Source organism: Talpa occidentalis, unplaced genomic scaffold, assembly GCF_014898055.3.
Source record: "Talpa occidentalis isolate TD23 unplaced genomic scaffold, MPIMG_talOcc4v2.1 talOcc4.9, whole genome shotgun sequence".
NCBI lineage: Eukaryota > Metazoa > Chordata > Mammalia > Eulipotyphla > Talpidae > Talpa > Talpa occidentalis.
This window is the reverse complement of record NW_023605305.1, coordinates 103,898,632-103,921,074: the sequence shown is the minus strand read 5'-3', so window position 1 is coordinate 103,921,074 and position 22,443 is coordinate 103,898,632.

The following is a 22,443-nucleotide window of genomic DNA, read 5'->3' as shown; positions in this document are numbered from 1 at the left end:
TCTGACCCCTCTAAATATTTTTGTGTTAGCACCTAACGCTAAACTTTTCTCACTAGAGAAAGTAGAGAGACCTTGTAGACTATGGGGTTTTGTTTCCATGATGTATTATTCTTTTGTTGGATTCAGTTTGCTAAATTTTTGGTACAAGATTTTTGTACCCATTTTCACATGTGATCCTGATGTAATGAGTTTGTAATGTGTAATCTGACATTAATTTCCTGCAATGCATTTTTCATTTTCAGATATTATAGTTTTCATCTTAAAATTGCACTTTATCTCTTTTTATATCCTTGAAGCTCCAACAAATAGATTTCCCCCTAGATTTTGTACACAGAGAATAAGGTTATAAAAACTTTTTAAACATAGTTTTATAATTAAAATATTTCTGATAATTGTATTTAAATTTCATTGATTTTTCCCCCTTGATTGTGGGATGTATCTTCTGGGTTTTTTGCATGTGTTAAAATATTTGATCAGTTGCCATCTATTATGTTTAACCTTGTTGGGTGCTAGATATTTTTGTGTTATGTTATTGAAAATATCATTAGGTTTCTTTTGAAGAACAGAGCAGCATTCAGACTTGGGTAGTCATTTCTCGTTACTGAGGCAAGATTTGGGGATATTGTACACAATGCCCCATAAACGATATTTCCAATCTGTATGATAGGAAATGCTTATTGTTAATACTGTATGACCAACAGTTACTATTCTATGGCATGGATATTTTTTCAAAGCAGTAAGCTGGAACAAACATAGAATTCACCTAATTTCACATCTAGCAGTAATACTGTTCTTTTATTGTCTAGTGCTTAGTCTCCTGAAAATTATGTTTTATAGTTTGTCTTTTTTTCTTAAATGTTTAAGAGAGAAGGCTAATCTAGGCTCCATTATACCAACTTGATTGGAAATACCAACCGACATCCAAATAAAGTTTTTTTTCCGAGAATTAAATTTTGTTCCCATACCACACTAACAAACATTGCCTCTCAAATGTGAAGTATATTCAATAACTATTTAAATATAGCAGAATCATTGAATAGTCCATTGTAAATTGATTCAGGTAATCCTCTCTCATTCACCATTTTTTGAGTTTATTGTTCATTTCTTTGTGACCCGCTAGATTTTCTGCAGAGTTCTATAATAAAACTTAGATCTCTGAAGTTTACCTATTATTATACTAGAATGAGCTCATAATGTTAAGGGTAATACTTTATTTTAGTTGTATCAATTAGTATATTATAGATTTTCAGTAAATATTTATGAATAAAAACTATTACCATAAATGTCACTAAATATAAAACAAAAACATGGAAAATATTTATTATGGAGCCGATATTTGAATTCATAATAATACATTTTTAAAAGATATAACACATAGTTTTAATTTTTTACCCTCACCTCTCAATCTGTTATATAATTATTGTTGATCTTACAGCCATTCAGACTTGAATTACAGAGAACACTAATATATATGGTGAAAAGAAAAAAAAAAAACAATCCATCCCCCAAACAACTATTTTTTATAAATAAGTATGCTAGTGGGATGTGTGAAGCAGATCCAAATCAGTTTTTTTTAAAGAACTTAAATGAATAAAGTTTAATTAGATTTTCCTGCTCAAAATTCAGTTGTCATTGGTTTTAAAATTTTGTGAGGCACGCTTTTCTCTTAAATATTTGTAGACAAACTATACATAAATTTAGCTGAAATGGATGATATGCAAATGAATAGTTCACCTTGCTCTGTTTCATTAAAAACACTCATTTCATAAGCAGAAATACTACTTGAATGATTGAATATAAAATCTCAGTTTCACTTAATAATCTTGGTTATATTCCATATGATAAGTAAAGTAGTATAAGATCCAAAACAGATAATAGTACTTTGAGATTACATGTTAACTACTTTAACTGTATGATTATAGATGTAACAAGCATTCAAAAGAAAATTAGCCTAAAAACTTAATATTACTTCCCATTACCCACACTTTTTTTTTACTCTATTATTGGTACAGTATTATTGTCTTTTTTAAAATTGTCTTTAAAACACTAGGAGACCCAACAAATAAAGGGCATAAAGTAAAAATTTGTTGTAGATAAGAAAAGTGATTAGTTGTACATTCAATATAAATGAATTATATATAATTTAAAGTAAATTATAGTTAGTGTAAGTATAAACTACGCAAGTGAGATTAATCATTTAAATAAAATTAATGCTTGCTTGACATTTTACTTAACCTCTGCTGCTATACTTTTTATTGTGAATCAACATTAATTAGATTATGATAGTAATGAACATTTAGCATTTTATGCAATAAATGTTATTAGTTCTAATGGCAAATATCTAATTCCATAGTCAAAAACATTTTTAGGCATTTGGATTTCTACAAACTACACATTTATAAAGTCGAAAGAAAATAAGATCACAGATGAATAGTCTTCATTTAGTAGTAATTGCTGTTTTTTGAATTTAGTTCATTTTATTTCTCAATTCAATTTGCCTATTAGAAAATTGCTTATTTAATTTTGAATAAATATAATAACTGATAATCTTGTATTTTTATGACTAATCATTAAGAAAATTTTTCAGACCAACTGCATCTCACATCATGTAAGCTTAACTTAAATCAACACATACAGGTGTTGAAAATACTATATATAAACTACATTATAAAAATTGGATACTATTAAATTCAGGAAATAATTATAAAAACTGCTTAAAATAAGAAGTGAAAATTTGAGATGCACAAAATCATTTAAAATTTAAGTTCCTTAAGTATCCAGTGCTTTTGAAACCAATACACAGAAGAAATCTGTCTGGAGCAGTGATAGACAATGTATAGTCCATGAAGCCAAATCCAACCAAGATTTACAAATCTTGGACATCTAGGATCTTTGAAGCAGTTTTTCCTTTTAGGTCTTTCTTTTAAGATTTGATCAGGTAAAAACAAAGCGGCATTTAGACTTGGGTGATTATTTCTCATTACTGAGAAATAATTTTGGGATATTGTACTACTTTTATGGATACAGGGTTTTTTGTGTGCATAGAACTGGGGTGTAGGCCAGAGGTACGGGGGTCAGAGGATTCACCAAAGATGGAGCAGGGAGGATAACAGGCAGATCTACTGAAATACACTGCTGAGGGGAGCAGCAGGTGTGACAAGAGAGGTCTGCTGCTCCATGTGAGGTTAGCTCCCTGGCTGGAGACCAAACTCAGGTGTTAGTGGTGATAACACTGAGACTTAACCCCTAGGCCACCCTGTAAATAGTTTTATTGTAAGTCAGCCTGGCTCATGAATTTACAATAATTGTATTTTCTATAGCTAATTTCATATGACAAGAATTATATGTCCCACAAAACTTAAAATATTTTCTATCTGTCTCTTTGTAGTAAGTGTTTGCTGATTTCTGATCTAGAAAACTCTTGGATAAATAATATATTAGGCAGCTCCCAAGATGATTAATTCTTATTTCATTTGCTCCAGTAATTTTCATGAAGACAATAATTACCTTTGTGTTAAGGCTTTCATAATTTGTAATTGAAGGGTCCCATGTCTGAAACTTGGAATTCTCTCTATCTATGAAAACCATCAGAGTTGTGGACCTAAATAGATCTTTTTAAAACTTAGCAGTGATGGATCTACTAAGTAGACTGACACAGATAAATTCTTAGTGAGTGATTTCTGGGAATACAGGAATACAGTCCATAAGAACTGAAAATAAATTCAGTAATACAGTGAGTGGTAGACTATTTTGGTAATAATGGAAATAAGAAAGGCAGATTGTTTTCTTAATTATATTTCTCTTCTCATTACTTTTTCAAATACTATAATGAAATAAGACATACAATTGCTATTTATATTTGGTCTTTTTACAGAAGTAGTATAAGAAAATTACTTTTTTTAAAAAAAAGATACATTTATCAAGATAAACTATATTTTACAATGGTAATAAACTCTTCCCAATTCTCATAAACTTAGAAAAATAAGTATTTGACATTTGCACTAAATATTCATTTTTATAAAGGACACTTTTGCATGGTTCCATATCACCTTCATCTCATAACTATGATGAGCAGAGCAACCCATATCTAGAACATTGTAGTTCTTGTGGAAAGAAGACACGTGGCAAAATAATCCCTACTTCTTTAAGCATAAACCCTGAGTGGCAAATAAAAGAATTATCTGGTCACTAGCTACAAGAGCATAGGAAATATAATTCTCCTGAAAGCAGAGGAAATGACAAGCGTGTACAATTCCTTCATTGGGAACAGAAAGCAAATATTCAAATATTTTAAACAATACTATTTTTAAAACACTTGTAACATCTTTAGATTTTTAATCTCAGATTCTTTGTAGGTTATATTATGGCTATTATAAAATTCTGAAAACATGTGTGTAATTAAAATCTTAATAGAAAATCAGCTCTTTGTAAGTAGAGTTGTAAGAAACAACAAATAATTCAGCGAGGTCAGAGTTTGATATTTTCTAATGAAAGTCTCTCGAAAAATGTGCATATGTAAAATAGCTTATAAGTGACATAAAGGAAAAAAAAGAAGTTGGAATAAATTTCTGATCTCAAAATTTAACATTTCAAAAATGTACTTTTTAAATGGAGTAATCTGTGCAGTCTGTTATCATTGCCTTTCAACTCATATCTCAAATTATTAGGTTTTTGATAAAAAAATCAAATAGTTTAAGTGGTCAAAGAGTTAGTTTAAATTATATAGGTGAGCAAAAAATTGCAGCTTCAGTACATAATTTTAACTCTTTTTTCCAAACACTTCCTTGACTCCTTACATAAAGTAAATGCCAACATTTTGATGAAGCTGCAATTATATATTTGAAATAATGCTTTTTTTTCTTAGATGCCCTTTGTACCCCTAATAAGAATAGAAACGTTGATATACTCACAAATGCATATTTATTAGTTAATTGATTTAGTAGATTAATGTTTTATGTTAGAACTGGGATTTTCCAGAATGCACATTATAGATTCAAGTACATAGATAATTACATAAAATTACTGTTTTTAAATAGAAGAATAATTAAAGTGTCCTGCATTCCTTATATAGTGTATTGTTAATGGACTCTAGAAATAACCTGTTTCTTTCCACATGGGGAGCCAATGAATCATCATGGTATGACAAAAGCAAATAGCTAATAGGCTAGAGAAGCATATAATGAATGAGTCTCAGGTGATCCTAGTTCTAGTTCCAAGATCACTAAAAGCTGGCATTAATATAACTTAAACCTGCTTCAAGCTCCAGGTTGAGAGAAGTATGCCCAATTACAGCAACAGAGAAATGCAATCTGTTGAAGTTTCTTAGCCTCGGGTTCACATGTAAGCTTCTGTTAATACATGTTTTTTTGGACTTCAATTCAAGCTAAAATTGAAGGAGCTTTCTATTAGTGATCTATTGTTGCAGAACATATTTACTCAACAATTAGGGCATTAAACTAAACCAATTTCTATGAGTCAGAAGTGACACAGCTGGATGTGCTATATCAGGATCTATCGAAGGACTGCAGTGCAGTGCTGATTGGCCTGTGATCAGGGGAAAGCACTTATGTGGTTGTTGTTCCATGGAGGCTGTTGTATTGGGAATGCACTTCCTCCCTGACTGCTGACCAGAGGTTACCCTCACTGCTTCGTATGTGACTATCTATAGAACAGTGCACAACATGAAAACTGTCTTTATCAAAGAAGCAGGCAAGAAGATCCAGAGAGAGAGGGTGTAAAGGTCAGGAAGACACAGTGCAGGTTTTCTAGGATCCAGCAGACCGGGTAAAGGAGGAGTCAGAGTCCTCAGTGGTTTTTTGCAGGTCTTTTATTAGGATTATCAGGTACATGGCAGGCAGGGGTGCTGGGGGGCCGGGAGGCTGGCAGGCCTCCCAGCCCCCAGCAAGTCTTCACTCTATCTGGGCTCTCCGGCGTTCTCTGCTTCTCTCTCAGCTTCTGTTTGTTCTCAGCTTCTTGGCTTCTGCTGGCGTCCCCTTGACGCTGACCTTAAAAGCCCAGTCTTAGCCCAGGTGAATCCCATCTACCTATGCCCACAACCTATTCCAGGTGCCCGCCATCAGGCATGCATTCAGGACCGCAAGGATCCATCATCCATCCTGATGGCGGGAGGGCAGAAAAGCCTGATATTTTTCCTTACCCTACAGAGGGTGAGAAGAGTGAGAAGTGAGCAAGATAGTAGTCATAGTATTTTATAGTTATATCTCAAAAGCTATACATTTGTCACTTTCTATCTTTAAATGTAGGTAATCAGTTCTAGTCTGCACACAAGGAGAGTGGATCACATGAGGGCTTGAATACCAGGAAATAAGAATCCCTGGGAATTACGTTGAAACTAATTACCATAGATATCTATGATAATTAAACCTAGCATCTGGTTCTAGGCATTTTTGATAGTCTGGGTCCATATGAAATGAGAAAAATCAGCTATTAAACATTGATTGGAAATCAGTGCATTGTTATAAGCTGTAGGACTATCACATCACTTTCCTCATTTCATCTTCTGCATTCAGATATTAAGTGAGGTTTCTGCTAAGAAACTTAGCTATATCAAATCAATCATTTGCTCAAAAACTTTCCTCAGTGCTCAGATTATTAGCATGATACAAATGATGTTTCATGGTTTTTTTTCAATCTACATATTCAGAGTCATCTCTAACTACTGTTCACAATTGATGAGATACTTTGGAAATGCTGAAGTGCTTCCTTCTCTTTTTACAATATCCTACCTTTAAGACTAGAGACTTCATTTTAAAACTATAACACACTGCTGAGCTTTATTATTTTTTCGAAACCTTTTATGTATCATAAAACCTATTTTGATACCAGACAGATCTAGTCAATATTTTATCTGTGATTTATATTCACATATATGTGTATGCATATACATACTTACTATACAACATTCATACATTTATATAATTATGAAGATCATATCATTATTATATGCATGTTATGATGTCTGCTTTCTTAAGCAGTGGGTAACTGAGGACTGAAACTATAATGTTTATTTACTTATTTATTTATCATATTTGTTACTTTTTTAATCTCACAAGAAGGATGCTCGTTACATTGCAATAATTCAATACATGTTTGAATAAATGACACAAAAATAACTTTAACTATAGATTATGATATCTGCTTTTCAAAAATATCTGTATTTATTAAGAGCATACCAATTATACTTTAGGAATAGAAAAGGAAAAGAGTATTATTGAATCAATTATTATAACTATTCTGTTTGGCTTCTTTCTCCATTGTGTGGTACATTTTTACAAATATTTTTTAAATGAAGTAAATGGATTTTGCAGGTGAGTATATGACAATCATAAGGCTATAAATAGAAAATGCAGAATTCATAAATGGCAATGATTTCAAACCAGCAGTTCCCTGGTTCCCTATACTATACATTTTCAATAGCACAACATATTTATGAATGAATTACTATAGGTTTATACATGTTAATAAGGTATTGACATTAGATTCAGATGAATTTTCCCAAGTATATAATATATATATTTCCTTTTTACTTTTCCTTCTTTTTTTTTTTTTTTTTGCACAGAAGGGTTTGATTTGATTAAATGTATAACTTGGATGTATAATGAAAAATTAGTTCAGAGTATGTAGCCAATCATTAACTTTGGTTGAATCGCATGTAAATATGGGGATTATCCTTATTTTCTTTCGACCATAAGCACTTTGTTCTGTTGTTGAGTTCACTTTTATTAATAATATGTTCCAGCTGGCAAAACAAATAAGAAGTTGTTCCTTAGGCCTGTGAATTGGAACAAAATCAATCAACTATTATTATTGTTTTTAATCTCAGTGAGGCAAACAGACACAGCAAAAGGGACATTAATTTTTGACAAATTCTACTTTCAATTTCTACTTGAGAGTACAACTGTTCATATTATGTTTTATTCTATATGGCATGTCATAATATGCAATGTGAAATTTTGAATCATGAAAATTTTTAGTAAGAACAAAAATCAGGTTACTCGTTTAACACCATAGCAGTTTCCTACTCATAGTATTAAGTAATTATAATTTACACTGTAAATTTTCCAAGGGGATTTTCACTCAAATATTCTTTAGGGGAACTTGCCTTCAAAATCAGTCTATTTTGGTAACAATCTTTGATGGATCTGACATTTGTACTAAAGTTGTGCCAGTTTTATGATTTTATTTAGTTCAATATAAAGAAAAGAGCTATCAAGAATCAGTAATGAAAAGTAATCTGGGGGAAAATGAGTTTAATATTTAGTAGCTAAATTTACAAAAAGCTAAATCCTACAGAACTGTAATTTTTATTAAAGAATTCAGAGGAAAACATAGAGATACTTCTACATGAGTTTTCTAAATAAAAACTGTTTAACACTGCAATGTGATTATTTTTACTGTTATGATTTTTGAATTTACATTTTACATGATACATTGAGACAATCGCTTAGTATGGTTTATGATAACTGACCTTGTCAAGGACAAGGTAAGTGGTTGTCAATTTAATAATATGTGGAGGAGTTCCTATTAACCATGTGAATCATGTAAGCTCTTGAGATACTGAAAGCTTAGGTAAGACAAGAATGGTTAACTCTGAAATGTATATTTTTTCTGAATCTTTTCAAAATAAAATTTTGTTTCCATCATTATAAGTGGCAAAAAATCCGTTTACTTAACATTGAGTACTATATTATGGTTCCAAGTATGCTATAATTTTAGTCAAAGAAATATTTCTAATATATATTTGGGAATTGACTTTTATGAAATGTCTTACAAATAGATGGAAATTAAGTAATATTTAATTATATAATAGCTATATTTATTAAAACAAAAATGAGCATTCTTAAAAATATAATTTTGAAGATTCAAACTGATTAGAGTGTAGACAAATTTTACTATTTATAAATCTATTTCCTTTTTAGCAATTTTCTAATTAATTATAGTATGCAAATTGTGAAACATTTCTGAAAAGTGAAAATTCCTAACATCAGCATCACTGCTTTATATTTTTTCTTAATTTAAAAATGAGATAGTCATATCATCTCCTAAAATACTAGCTAAAATCAATTTTATCTTGTCATTTTTCTATGGATGCTGCAGTAGGAGAAAATTGCTTTGTAATAGTAATATTCAGAAATTCTTGAAGTGTATTGGGTCACATTAATAGCCCTTTTGTTTAGAGCATGTGAAACCCTCCATGTGTTCTGTAAGACATTTTATACTGTTTAACTTGTGTGACTTACAATTAATGTCAGTTTAGCAGAACAGCAGGAAAATATTTATGAAGTTTAGGATTGTTTTCCCAATGTTTCTTACAATATATAATCTGGAGTTTTCATAAGAAAATTACTACTCCTATTGTAAGGTATCTTTTTTATTTTAATGATAGTTTATTTCCTTGTGCCAAAACTTTTTAGTTTGCTATAGTTCCACGTTTTCATATTTGCTTTTGTTTCCCTTGTGTATGGATCTAGTGTCCAGTTATAACTCTGAAGCTAGTGTCACGGAGTGTTTTGCTGATAGTTGCTTTTCTGTTCTTTTATCTAAGTCCTTAAGCTATGTTTAATTTTCATGTAGGTGTGAAATCATGGTCCAGTTCTACATTCTTTTGTATGTGTCTGTCCAGTTTCCCAACACCAGTTTTTAAAAAGGCTTTCCTTTTTTGTATACTATCTCTTCTTTTTTATGGATTAATTCTTCATATACATTTGGGTTTATTTCTGGGCTTTCAATTCTATTACATGGATGTGTGTGTCTGTTTTTAATTAAATACTGTACTATTTTGATTAGTATGACTTTATGGTATAGTTTTAAGTCTGGGAATGTTCTTTTTTCTTTGTCAAGATTGGTTGGATATTCAAGGACTTCTGTGGTTCCATATTCAGTTACCTTATTTTTGAAATAAATCTAATTTGAAGAGCTGAAAGTTAAAGATGAGATAAAACAATTTAGAGTGTATACACAGCTATATCATAGGAACATCCTATGCCTTCCTCCAGTCTAGGGACTCAGTCAAATTATTAGTTAAATCATATTCCTGTGACTTTTATTTTTTACTGTCTATGCCAGTGGAGAGCACCACAGAGCTTAAAGAATTCAGGGAAACAATATGCCATAGAATACAACCTAACCTGAAGTTGTGATTCAGAGAAAACTAAATACATTTTACATAATTCTTCTCATTCACGTAGTCTAACAAATTCTCATGGTTAACATAAATAAAAGCCCCCATATTCATAGCCCACATAAAGTTTTTAAAGTTCCCCACTGGGAATTAGGTACTACATAATTATGTTTTACTACATAGAACACTCATTCAATAATAATGCAGTTGTAATTTGTAATTAGTGCATATATATTATGTTTTGGGAATACTACTGAACTGTAGGAGATCAGTAACAAACCATTACACTTATGCTATTTCATGACAAGGAATAAAGCCCCAAGTTACAGGGAGTTAACACTGCTATGTGTGAAATGCCATGAAATAGGTAAATGGAGGTCAGAATGGAGCTGATCCCTCGTGCATTTGTTGGGATGAGACTGGAGGAGTGTGATGCACAGGACAGGTTTGAGCATCTCATATAGTGCCTTTGCACAGATTAGAAAGAAGTCCTCTTTTATGTGCAGCTACATTCCTGAGTCAGGGAATAGGCTTGGTGAGTTGATTGCCAATTGGATTTCACCTCTTATTTGTCCTCTTGGCAGGGTCTCTGTATGATCCATATAAAACACAACAGAACTCTGCGGCCCTAGGTCAGAGATTGAAACCTAGTTTTGTTTTGGTAATAGAGTTAATGATTATTTTCACTGTGTAAAATAGCAAATTAGTGAATGGAATTTTCCAACTATGAATTGGTAGGTAAAGGAGTGTAAGAAGCAAGTGCAGATCTGCCACTCTACACTCTTGGCTTTGGCAAGTGTCTCTGCTGTATTTACCTCCCTCCTAGAAATAGGATGGTGGGGTACCTGTAGGCACCTAGGTCCAGGGAAGTTTTGATGTAAGCAAACTATTCCCTTTCCTCCTTGTGGTTCCCACTTAATGACTCACATTCGGTCCACATCTCATTCCCTAAGTGTATGTTTTTCAAATTACTTTTATCTGAGGGACTCTTTCCTCAAAAATATTTGACAATAATGTCTAATAAAGTTCATAGTCCCTTGGATTATTTATGTGCTCCCTGCTCTCAAGTGTCTCTGGGACATTGCCAGGTACTGCACACTGTAACACACTGCTCCAGAATGTTAAGATTTTCTTTTTTGTTCCACAAATGATCCATTTATCTCACTTTACTTTCAGACTCTGATTGTCTCTGGAGCACTTTCTCTGTCTCTGTATCTCTCTTTCTCTTGCTCTCTCTCTATACGCATAAGTGTGTGTGTGTGTGTGTGTGTGTGTGTAGAGCTATATATATAACTCTCTCTCTCTCTCTCTCTCTCTCTATATATATATATATATAGCTATATATATATATATATATGGCTCAAGGGTTAATAGGTTCTCCTACCTATGCTTTATTTTGTTTTTTTGAAAATTTATTTAGGAGTAGAAGAACTGGGGTATAGACTAGAGGTGCAGGGGTGAGAGGATTCACCAGAGACAGTGGGGAGCAGAACAGGAAGATCTACTGAAATACACTGCTGAAGGGAGCAGTATGCAAGACATCAGAGGTCTGCTGCGCTAAAGGTTAGCTCATTGGCGGGGATTGCACTCTGGCCATTGTGGTGATAGCGCTGAGACTTAACTCCTAGGCCACCAGGGAGGCCCTACATATGCTTTATTTTAAAATTATGTCCAAGCCTTGTCTTAAAAGAGTCAATTAAGTGTCATAGGAAAAAAATAATAACATCATTTCATTCACATTAAAGAGCTGCTTCTGATCTATTCAGAAGTGCCTTTCCTTAATGCTGTCCCAAGGACCTTGGTAAAATGCTCACGGCTGTGATTGATCAAGGTGGTTTATAGCTTCAGATCTGAATATTCTTATCTGCATATGGATTTAATGATATCTATGTAGCAGGGTTGTTGTGAGGCCTTCACAGAACACATGTAAAGAGGTCAGAGCAGTAAAGAGGTCAGTGTAGCACTCTCAAGAAAAGAGTATTCAACACTGCAGAGAAGTAGCAAACAATGTGGTTTTTAAGTATCCTTTCCACTGGAGTTCAAGGTTTCCCCGGTGAACTAAAAGCTATGTACTGGGTAGGAAACTCAGAAAGAAAAGTCAAGATACTCATTGATTTCAAGACTCTCACCCAAGGTCCAGAAGCCTACTTAGGGCTTAAGAACATTTTGTTTCTCTCTGTGATGACTGTGCTTACACAAGACTTAAGGTGGCAGGGCAGGGATATTAAAGTTTTTATTTTTTTTTTAACAGATATTCAGGCATGTATGTGATTTTAAAAGAAATATAAGTTAAGGGACTGTAAGTATTAGAATTTAACTTCCAAAATTTATGGCCCTTTCAGAAAGCTGTGCTTTTTTGCAATATAATATTTTCTTATGGAAAATAAAACTGCCATCACTAACAGAAGAGTAAGCAATACTTAGGAAACAAGAATAAATATTTATCATTACTGTTCCTTTTCTCTAACTTCATAATATGTTTCTCTAACATATCATAATATGTTTCCCAAAGTTCAGGTAAAATATTTGGCAACCATTCATTCCAAAATCAGAAGTAGGGTAACTATTTTCCTTTTTCTGAACACAACAGGAACCAGCAGCTAGTCTCTAACTTAAATTTGACAAGTTTTCCTTCCATGCCATTATAATGTGGACATAATCAAAATTCATGCCTGGGAATGAACCAAAATACTTTGTATTGATGCAATTATGGCTTTCTAGGAAGGATAAATCAAAGAAATTTTATTTTTTATCCCTGCTAATTTAAAATGAGCTGCTATTTTAATTTAGTGAGGAAATCTTTAGTATGCTAAGCAAAAACTACCATTTTGGTTCATTTTCATTGCTTTCTCTTTATATGCAATTAATAGAATATATAGGCTGATTTCTAATTGCATGGTTTAGAAGATCCATACACACACACACACACACACACACATTTGCTTACATGTTAATTGTCATTTAGTAGAGTTATTTGGTACTCTGCACATTTGTATCAGCGTGTTGTTCTATTGGCGGTGAACACGTGTGCATTGATTATTTGCAGGCTTGCTCAAGTAGACAATCCAGGAGAGGTTCACAAGCAGTCAGGAGCTCTGGGCAACGTTGACAGTTGTGAGGAAGTCCTATGTGTTGAAAGAATTTTAGAAACAGAACTGGTGCTAGGAAGCCTAAATTTCAGTACTTGTTTTACAACTGAATAGGCTCAAATAGTCTCCAGGTATTCCCATTATGCTTAAGTTATCTTTTGTTTTTATCCCACAGTTTTAGGGTGTTTTACTCCATTTTTATTTTTTCTGACAGTATTTTGATTTCAGAGGTTCATTTGAAATATCCTTAATCTCAGAGATTCTTTTCTTAGCCATGTTGACTCCACTAATAAGCCCATCAAATATATACTCCATTTCTGTTACAATGTTTTTGATCTCCTGTAGCATTTCTGTTTGTTTTTCTTAAACCTTATACTTATTTGCTTGCATTGCTCATCTTTTCTTGTAAGCAGTCGGCTTTATCCATTAGAGCCCTTTGCATAGTAATCATAGCTTATAGCTTCCTGGTCTGATGATTCCAGCATCTCTTCCATGTCCTCTGAAACTGGTTATCTGGTTCTGTCTCCTTCAATTGTATTTGTTTGTTTTTGCCTTAAAATATGTCACAGTATTTTCTCTATATTAAACCTTTAAGCGCTGGTAAAGGAAGTGCTGTGAATAGATCTTTAGCAATGTGATTGTGGCACGTGGGACGAGAGGAAATGTTCTATAGTCCTGTGAGTGGGCCTCAGTCTTTCAGTAACTTATTCCTCTGGACTGTGAAATTCCAAGTGCTTTTCCATACCTCTCCACCCCTGTGGGTGCAACTAGATGGCCATGAGGTGCTACTAGTCAGTTAATCTTAACTCCATCAGATTAGATCCTGGTGAGCTAATTTCTCCTGAGGACAGTCCTTGTTAAGAACAGACTGTCATGATATATTCCAAAATGATTGATTTCCCTTTCTCTGCCAGAAACATGAGGGGATTTGTCCTGATAATTCACTGTAAGGAACCGGTTGAGCTCCAATGAGTAAAACTCATGAACAAATGGGGTCCCCTTATGACTGGGTACCCCCAATTTTTAATTCTCACACTTGTCCACATTAAGCTTCCTTCAATTAAGTAGTATTTCAGGTTCCCCTTACCAGCAGTGGCCCCATGAGAATCTGTGCTCTGGTGACTGGTGATTCTCTCTATTCACTTCAGTTTTTGAGTAGTAGTTTGCCCTGTGACTTTACCTCTCTTAAGGTCTAAGGAGAGTTGTTGATTTTTCAGTTTATTCAAGATTTTACTTGTTATGACATAATGGTGACTTCTGAGCTTCTTACATTTGGCACCATAGGCTGGAAGTCAAAATGTATTCCAGTGTTCTCAACTTCCCTACCCGTAAAGATAGAGAATGCACCACTTGATCGCTTGCATTTCTTCACTTATTCTGTGTCTGTAGAGCAGAGATGGGAAGTTATTCTTAAAAAAGAATGACATAAAAAAGAATGCTTTTTTGCTTGCAAAATTTTTTGCTTAGAGGATTGCTTTATTGCTATTCAAGAGTTACTCAAAAGTTATTCAACAGTTGCTCAAAGTTCTAGTCTCATTCTCAGCTCAAATAATTTCTTCATTTGTTTCTACCATAAATAATCTATGTTTATAGGACACCACATTTTTGCTTGTCTCTTAAGCAAGAAAGATTTATGAATCTGTTGTTTATATTTATTTCAATTTGTTTTGTAGCTCTGTGGAGCTAGATATAATAATAACATATTTGTGTAGCACTTTACAAAGTAAAGGATGCCTATCCCTAGCTAATTACATTTAATCATTCAGTAATCATGTGAAATAGATCATTACTATTTTCATACTAATGACTGAGGCCATCTGAGGTTAATTGACATTCATCTAGTCAGTGACATAAATAATGGATTTCCCAATTGTCTTTTTTAACCATGTATTTTTTGAATTAACCAAGCTTTCAGACATTTTTTTTTTTGGGGGGGGAGAAGCAAAGATACCTTTATAGATGAGATAATCAGTTACAAATAAAATTCTAAAGGCTCTATGAAAAAGCTCATGGAACTAGTAAATAACTTTAGCACAATCACAAGATAGAAGCTCAATAATCAATTGCTTTTCCTATATCATTATTTAAAAATTTGAAACATATAATCAAAAATACCATTTGTAGTGTTTTAAAGGAAATAAAATATTTGGAATAATCTAAAATATATATGTTATACCTATTAATAGCAATTTAAATATGTATTGGTGAGATGAGCAAAATCAAAGAAAATCTGTATTAAGGAAGAAATATACCACGTTCCTGTATTTTGAGATTAAATATTAAGATTTCTATTTTTTCAAAAGTTATTCTGATTCCAAGCAATTCTTTTTTTTTTAATTAAGTCTGCATTTTTTTTTAAAGATTTAGTTATTTTTATGCATACAAGAACTGGGGTACAGGCCAGAGGTACAGGGGCAGGTGAGAGTATACATCAGAGACAGGGTGGGGAACAGAACAGGAGGAATGACTGAAATACACTGCTGAGGGGAGCCGCAGGCAAGTCAGGAGAGGTCTGCTGTGCCGTGTGGGTCGCTCCCTGGCTGGGGATCGAACTCATGCTGCAGTGGCTGAGGATAGGTTCATAGGTTGCGTCTTAACGTCTTGCACCTCCAGGGAAGCCCTGATTCCAAGCAATTCTAATAAAAATTTCAGCTATCCTTTTTGTACAAATGGCCAAGCTAATTCTAATTTTATTTTATTTGCAATTTGTTTTTAAGGCAATAAATATAAAGTTGACACCAAACCTTATGCTGATCCTGGATTGTGGGCTATGAAAATTTTAGTAATGAAAATCATTTTTTTCTTTTTTTAAAGAACATGGTATTTGTAATGGAGTAATCCTTTTGCTTGCTAATATGCATTAGGTAGATTGAATTATTCAAGTAAAAACAAACCTATTTAAAGACTATGTTTAAATGTGCAGTCCGAAGCATCCCTATATGTTTCTATAGCTTTAGTATGTTACAAACATAATTTTCTCATAGTTGCTAAACCAGTGTTGCCTTAGTGCTTACTATACATTGTCTTATATTTGTGTGTTCCCTCATTAAAAACCATATGAGTGTGTGTTTCTAATGAGGCCCCAACAGTTCTGAGAAAATAATCTGTGTTTGTGTACCTGCCATGTTTGGTTGGATGCCATGAAATGGTGTTTATTTAACCATTATTAATGGATTTTGTAAAATTTCATAATTTATGGTTTAATGATGCTTCTCTCCCACAAGTGATTTTTACAGTGAAAATATAGAGGTGAAATCATTTATTTTCAATGAGATAGACAGACTTTTCAGGTTAATATGCTTTCATTCCAAAGGTAAACTCTATCATTTTAGTCAATTAACTTTTTGTCCTTTGTTCAAAGTCCAGAAATGATAAGAAGTTACTTTGTTACTTTATTCAATCTGAGCATATCTCTGAAGTTGTAATTACTGTAGTGAAAATTTTAGATTTATTACATTTTACCAGTCTTGAAGAGACAACATGGCATCTAGTATAAGTGGAATTTTCTGTAATGGATTTTATCTGGTGGTCAGGACCTTTTTAAAGTTATAGAAATAAGGTCTTAGTGTTCATCTGATACAAATAACTGAACTGAAGGGGAAAAAAGTGTTTTGATTAATATTTTTTTTACAAATTCAGCAAGATTGTGCTCTTACTATAAATGCAAAAACTGAAGATGGAATCTGAGTCTGCATCTGTAATGAGACTTTAGCTCATACCCTAATTCAGGCAGCCCATATTTTACACCTGTTTTGACTGAGCCTTAATTGTAAATCACATAGACATATTAATTATTTGGAATTGCTACTATGGATCATTGGAGCCCAGACTCCTGCACTTAGCATAAAATCTACACATGGATAAAATCTGTTCCTCAGACTCAAACTTTTCTTCTCTGGTCTTGCCAAAGTGACCTACTCTGTCATTTGACTCAAAGGAAATGATGTCCTTTTCTCTCTAGTTACTTAAATATGTGTCTTCTTTCAAAAAATACCTGAAGTTCATCATATCCTCTGTAGTTCTTTACTGTTGACACCAAACACACTCAATTCCAATATGATTTATTATTTTGATGAATTAATTTAGTATGCATTTTATATATACTTAATCTTAGGATGTATTGTAGCAAGCAAAGGTGGTGTACAGTTGTGGTAATCCCAAGTCTGTTGTTAATGATATGAATGGGGAAGATAAGCCAACATTTTGAAAATTCTCAATACCACAGAATAAACTGTATTTAAGACTCTTCCTCTTGCTTAATGTTGAAATGCCATTGCATCTATTTATTTTACACAGTAATACTATTATTATACAGTGACTATTACACAGTGAGTATATAATAATATTATATAGTGACTATTATATGGCCACTAGAGAGAGGAGAATGACTTAATTCAGCCAAATAAATTACTAAAACTTACTGAAGAAGAGTATATAAAATAAAAAAATATATAAATTTACATCCCTGAAAATGACTTTAGTACCCATTAATTATATAGTTAACACAAACCACTTTAAAACATATGTATAGCAGGACTATTAGTGATTTAAGAATATAAAATGGAATGATTCAATTTACAGCTGTTGCTCTTTATTTCTCTGCCTTAATGTTTAATGTAACCTTCATTTAATAAATATGCAAAGTCCATCAGTGTTACAAAATAATTACATTCACATTAATAACAATTTATTCAGTGAAATTTTTAAAACAAAAAATTAAATAGAAATTTAGCTCAGTAATAGCCAAAATGACTAAAATATTAGTTATATCATATTAATCAAAATCATATAAAGAAAATATATGAGTAAAATGAATTCCAGCATGTACAATGCAAAGTAACTTAAATTCAACTTTAGTTTAAATATTCAGTAAATATTTAATAAATGCTCATAACTTTTATTTTGTGAAGTATATGAAGGGTTTTATATAAACTATATCAACTTATTGAAATAAAAATATTATACATATACTTTTTTATGCACTTGCATAAAACTTCACACATAGCCTTACATACCTATATCTTGTTGACTCTTTCTCTGGAGAACCCTGGCAACACATGTGTGTGTGTGTGTGCACGTGTGTATAATGCAACAGTATAATGAAACATATTCGATAATGCAATATAGATAAATGTATAGCAGTTTCTGTTTACTTTCAGTAAAATCAGAACCTCCATTGTTCTTATACATTGGTCTTTTCAATCTACACATATTCCTTTGGGAGATCATCCAGACTTACATTTTAAAATATTTCTGATAACTATCAAAGTTAATTATTTAGCCAAGGCATCTCTCTCAAGTCCAAACATTATATCCAACTGCCTAAAAACATTTTAATTTAGGTATATATTAAACATTTCAAATATTTTTAACTTCTGTATCTTTGAATGCATGGTTAAAAGCAAAATCTTTGTCCTTTGAAACTATGCCTACTTCACTAAATAGACTTCTGAGACTTCAGGAAAAGAACTGAAGAAATGATTGGAAATGCTATGGAACATTCTGGGGCAGGACACTGGCAATCTATGAGAAAAATCTAACCAATCATTTAAAAAAAAAAAAAAAAAACCTGATGTTTTAGTCATGAAAAAGCACCCCTAAACCTCGGGACTTAATGTAATAAACATCTGTTGTCTCTTCAAAAGGAAGGACTTAGCTTACTATTTGTAGCAAAAGCTTTCTCTTGAGTTTGCTGTCAAGATCTCACCTGGGAGGACATTCATCTGAAGGCTTGACCAGAGCTGGAAGATCCACTTCTGAGAAAGGCTCTCCCACTTTGTGGGAGATGTCCTCAGATCCTTGGTGTTGTATGTCCTCAGAGCCTCCTAATATGCACTTTTCCATCGGACTTCATGTGTCCTCTTGTGACTTGACCTTTAGCTTCCTGCAGAGTGAGTGTTTCCAGAGAGAACAGAGCAGATGTCCTAATGTATTTTGTGAAACAGCCTCAGAAGTCAAACTTGGTCATTTCCACGATATCTTATTAGTTGCACAGACCAGGTCTCCATAATATGGGAGAAGTTTACACTTCAAAACAATATCAGAAGTCAGGGATCACAGGGAATATTTCTGACTTTAGCAATCACCTTTTTTTTTAATTAAAAAAGATTTATTATTTATTTATGCATACAAGAATTGTGGTATAGGACAGAGTTATAGGGAGGTAAGAGGATTCACCAGAGACAGTGTGGGGAGCCGAACAGGCAAATCTACTGAAATACACTGCTGAGGGGAGCAGTGGGTGAGAGAGGATTGGTTTGCTACTTTATGTGGGTCAGCAACCTGGCTGGGCTGAGGATGGACACTATGCCACAGTGGCTGGCAATAGCTTGATAGCGCTGAGATTTTAACTCTTGTGCCACCAGGGAGGACTAATACACCTCTTTTAACTAACTTCCCCAGTCTCAGTCACTGGTCACTCCACCCATCCTATTGCTCAAATTAAAATACTTGGACTTATACTACTTCTTTTATCAATATTCTAGATCAAATAAGATAATTATATGATAAATGCATTTTGGGAAATGCATTTTTCATGTATACCATTACTTTAAAATAGTTAAAGTTTGAAAATATATATAATGTAGCGTTAAGAAAAGAGTCTGGCAGATTACATAAAATCAATACCAACAACAATAATTACTGACTTCTTTGGCCTTCTATAACAGCAGACATAAAACCCATGGCTGAGTATTTAAAGTATTACTGACTATGATAATAACCATGAGATGTAGGCATTCATATTTTAAATATGAGCTAGTTTAATCTTTAAAAGTTAACACTAAACATTAATTACTTATGGTCATATAACTATTAAGATTAATATAGATAATTTCCCACCAATAATGGGCAAAATTCCTCACAGGAAAGACCAGAAAAGTTGGGTTAAACAGAAAATACATATCTATATAAAGGCATCACAGAGCTCGTGATAAGAAAAAGAATTATTGGACAGAATCTAGGAGAAGAATGAAAACTAAAGTTGTGAACCTTTAACTCAATATATATCTTATTTTTACTATTCTTACTGAGGAAGAGGTTCTTAAGAGTCTAGCAGGAAAGCAAAAATTTTAAGGGACTGATAGAATAAGGGAAAAATATCTGTACATTAGAATCTCAATAAGAGAGGGGGCATACAGGTTACCATGTTTAGTTGGAATCAGGGACAAATATATTGTAAGAGTAATGATAATTGAGTATAAATTGGCTGTCATAGACACTGAGATTCAGGTTCAAATTACCTTTAAGGATCATGGAAAAAAAAATGGATCTTATATTGCTAGCGATCCCTTTGAAGGAAAGTAATATCAGACTTGGACTTAAACTAAATTTTCTTACTTTATTTGGCATTTAATTAAATATCTTCACATGCACAGGTAATCAACTCAACATGATTAAAAATATTAAGAGCAGCACTAGAATGAGACTCTCAGTTAACTAATATACCCAAAGTAACTGTGCTCGTTTCTGGTAGACTCAAGTACTGTCTTTTTTCTTATCTGAGAAGAAACTGGATCTGACTATTGGAACATGATGTTGAACTGAAATACATAGGCAGACCATGAAATTCAGAACTGTAATGGGGAAAATACCATTATTTTGTTCTAAAGGAGATTATATTCAAGATATCAAAAGAATTCTGGGCCAACAATTTTGTACAGAGAGGCTTAAAGAAGTTCACATCCAAAAAATTAGAAAAAGTACATTATCCAGTGTCCATTTTAAAGTACCAAGAAAAATAGAAAAAAAGTAAGGAGCACCTTCATTACAGAATCTAATCATGGCAGAAGACTTCACTGCGGGGCCATTCCTAGAGAGTATAACGAGTCTTAGAGTACTCTCCAAAATTTTCCAAAACTAACTTTCAAAATCATTTTGGAAGAGCAATTGCTATGTAACTTTCATTTTCCTCCCTTTTGAATGGCAAAGTTTGCTGTAGTAATTCAGAGGTAGTTCCATCACTGTGTGTATATGTTTCCACTTGGAGGTAGACAGCTTTCTTTTAGTTCAAAAAGCATGTGTGTTAAGAGGATCCCCATTATGTGAGGACCTGTTAAGAAGATGTGGACATTATGTGAGCCATAGTCTCACAAAGTTTTCACTTGAAGGTTGAAGGTATGATTAGGTTAGATTTTTATTGATCATGATAGGGGAGAGAGAGGCATAAGTAATTAATGGTGGGGAGAGGCATTAGTAATCATGATCAAAAGGACAAATCTTATATATTGAATTATTGACATTAATTATTTATCCATCTGTGCCTATTGTCATATATCTTTGCATTCCCTCACTATAGGTAAAGTATATTTCACCTTCCCTGAAGTTGGGACTTGGTCAAAAGGCTATTAGACCTGACACAAGAAATAGTTTGAAATGGCTTTTTAGTGGGGATTGCTCACTTGAAATTCTGCCATTGTCAAGAAATCCAAGTTCATTAAACTTATATAAGCATGAACTCATATTGGCATTTATGAGCCCCATATGCAATTAAGAACCAAGATTAGTCATATACATATTTTGAAGAAAAGTCAGGTATGTGATTACACAGGTAAGCATTCTTCAGATTCATGTCTCTTCATCCCTGTAATGTATTATGTTCCAAACTACCATCCTCTTGTTCTGAGACTAGTCCATAGTTTTTAAGTAGTTAAATGGTGTCAATTCTTTTCTGTTTTCAAGGTTTCATCCTTACTATAGCTAGACAAATATTTCTGAAACACACTATGATTGCGTAGTTTTAGGACATAAAATTATTTCTTTAAATGTGACCTAAAAATCTCTGCAAGATTTAACATTTACTCATTTCTCAAGACTCTTTTCATTTCAGGTACCTCTATTGAAAATCTATAACACGTGTAATTAAGTCTGCATCTCTTAACCCCCTACTTCTTTAATATCCTCATATCTGTACCGAAATCCTGTCATCATTCCCAAAGAGAAAATTTCCTTATCCTCTTTGAGTGTGTAACTATCCCAATAAGGGGAGCTGCAGAACAAAGTATCTCTCATTCACAGCACTAATGAGGTTTCATGCTACATTTCCTTGAATAGCTTTGTGTAAAAATCACATTTTATTGATTGCCATTTGTTTACAAAACTCTACAATTGGGGGAGTAAGGCTTCACATCTCAACATGCACATATGCTTCACTGGCCCTCCCCCAGAACTTCAATTCCAGTTTTGATTAATAACAAGGTTTGCTTCTTGATTCTA